Source organism: Rhinopithecus bieti, unplaced genomic scaffold, assembly GCF_001698545.2.
Source record: "Rhinopithecus bieti isolate Rb0 unplaced genomic scaffold, ASM169854v2 scaffold_13314, whole genome shotgun sequence".
NCBI lineage: Eukaryota > Metazoa > Chordata > Mammalia > Primates > Cercopithecidae > Rhinopithecus > Rhinopithecus bieti.
The window spans coordinates 1-2,772 of record NW_016807352.1 but is presented as its reverse complement, the minus strand read 5'-3'; the positions used below and the strand labels follow the sequence as shown (position 1 = coordinate 2,772).

Here is a 2,772-nt window from a genome sequence, read left to right as displayed (position 1 = left end):
GATTTTAAACCATTATATCTTATCTAGATTCCATATTAGATCATTAACATTTTTTCTAGATTCCATTGTTATTCTTTGGTAACCTTTATTTTTAGTATCTCAAAAATACTTTATTAAATATAACATACATTCAGAAAAGTACATAAAATATACCTTAAGGTATAGCTTAAGTTATTGTAAATTATTTGCCCAAATACCCACCAACCTGGCCCCGAAATATATTACAGCCGGTATCCAAGAAGCCCACAGTTGTACCTTTCAGTTCACACCTCCCTACCTCCCATCTCGATGGCTCTGTGAGCACAGTGTGTCTCATATTCTCTTCTGCTGTCACCAGATTTATTCTAAAACGGTTTCTTTACTTACCCTGTGTGTAACCACCTCTTTGTTCTTGATAGTTTTACTGCCCAAGTATGAATCCATAAGAGTGTTTTTCAGTTCTCTTTTCATTTTTGTCCCCCTAAGAAGCCTTTTTAGAAGTTTTCTTCCTAATTCTACCCCCATGCCCCATGGAATTTTAACACCACAGATATATTGTATATCTTTTTATGTTCTACGTCCCTTTGGAGGGCAGCAGACCATTATAATAGGTAAGATTTTCTTTCACTCTAAGGACCAGTTTTCACTCCACTGCAGGCAATATTTCCTCCACTAAGAATGTATGCCCTAACCAACATTTTGCCTATTTTTGAACTCTATATAGAGGAAATTGTACAAATTAGGTTTTGGGGGTCTGGTCTCTTTTGTTTAACGTAGCGTTCAAGATTCACCCATCTTGTCCCACATAGCTGTAAGCCATTCTATGAATACCATAATTCTCCATTTTATTGGAATGAACATTTGGGTTATTTTCTGTTTGGGGCTATTACAAACAATACTGTCTGAAGATTCCTGTGTCTCCTGATGCTTACGTACTCATTTCTTGTGGAGTATACATCCACGAGATTCCTGAACCATAGGGTATGAGTATCTTCCACTTTACCAAATTGTTTTCCAAACACTTGTACAAATATACACCTCCATTAGGAGGATATAGAGTACTATAACAATTTCTTACCTTAAAAGATAAGTTGAGCAAAATGTCTCCTATCTCTCCTTTTTCTTTTGCGGTCTGAAGATCACTGTGCAAAGCACTGTCAGGGTCAACCCTAAGAATTACAAAACAAAAATACAATTCAAATACAAAGAGATTTTTTATTTTTACTAACTCAAAAATGAACCAATCTGAAAGTTAAAATAGAGCACCTAGGGTAAGTACCAGAAAGAGAATATCTTAAGCTGCTGTATATCCCCAGGAAAAATAGAGGCCATTATAGCTTCGAGCTCCTTTAGAATAAATGTCCCAAAGAGATCACAATAGCCTAAATCTAATCTAATAAGGCGGTTCAGAGTTTGCAGTCATTCTAAAGGAAAACAGTCACATATATATAATGTTCTCAAGAATTCAAAAAAAGTTTACTATGCTTTCCTTAACTTGTATTATAAGCCAAGGTGTTCAAGGAGAAAAATTTGCCATGGACGGAACTATCAAAAGCTAAATCACTAAAAAATTGATATTTTTCTACAACTGTCCTATATATACATGTCCAATATGAATCCCACCCCCAACACCAACATTGATTTGACAAAGAACAGTTCTCAGCTTTTAAAAATGAAACAATTTTGAACAATTCAACTTAATGGGTGCCTTAGGAATAAAGAAAAGCAATCAGTCAAATATAAAGCAAAACTGAAAAAAAAAATTAAAACAATCTAATTTAAAATAAGGAAACATTTTACTTATATGGCTATGTGCATAAAATCAAAGGCTTATTTTGTTTAAAATAAATCTCCCAAACTATCAATTCCTTAAAATAGCTACCTTTTTAACTTTGAAAAGCCTGAATCATTACGTAAATTCAATTGTCTTACATTTTAATAGGTCAGATGTGTTACTTATATAGACACTTCCCAAAACTAAGAATTATGACATGATTACCACCTCACTATAAAGCAAATTTTCTTTCAAGAAACATGTAATTTACTATCAAATATCTCTCTAAAAGACACAATTTACCAATTAACACAAATTACAATTATCAAGTTCAGAAATGAATCTAATGAATTTTTAGGAAGTGCCTTCATACCCAGTTGGGTCAAAGTTCAAAAGACAAGCTTCCTGGCCAGGACACAGCATATAAATGCATCTTTAACCAGGCCAGTTCAGGTTAGAACCCAGAATATGTAAAAGATCAAGAAACTAGGATCCAGAAATCAAGACCAACAAAGGTCTCAGGAGTATCTAAGCATCTGTTATTAGATACTCTGCTGGAATAATTCTCAAGAAAAACAAACCCCTGATTGCAGAGGGTATGAGAACTCCTCTGGATTAGCCAGCTGGAGAATGTCATGTAGACAAACATTTACATGCAGAATTAACTTATATTTCCTTTAAATCTGCATCTCTTTAGACATTCTTTGTCTTCTAAAAACTAAATGGAAAAAAGAAGCAGGCAGCAGCTTCCAAAATGTAATTCATCCCTTCTTCATTTCCCTACATTGTTATATTTCAAATCCAATTATTCTGGGTATCTAAAGAATATATACCCAGCCTCAAAGTCGCAAAGAGTTTGGTTACATCAGTGGTCGAAAGAGCATTTTTGAAATGCTAATTTTAAAGCCTACCCAAATAATCTATTTTGCAAAAGTTCTCTCAGGTGATTCTCAAATATATCTGGTTCTGTCACCACTAGTCCAGTTACTATCCTTCATTTTACACATGAGAAAGCTGAG

The 2,772-nt window shown here is 34.1% G+C and overlaps 1 long non-coding RNA gene across 1 annotated transcript in view; it reads right to left on the bottom strand.

Annotated features, from left to right (window-relative positions):
• The window catches only part of LOC108535380 (uncharacterized), a 5,888-nt gene extending 4,744 nt beyond the window's left edge, over window positions 1-1,144 (bottom strand). The window contains exon 1 of the long non-coding RNA XR_001887216.1: window positions 1,058-1,144. This is a non-coding gene — a long non-coding RNA (uncharacterized LOC108535380). The remainder of the gene's footprint in view (window positions 1-1,057) is intronic.
• Window positions 1,145-2,772: the final 1,628 nt, after the last annotated feature.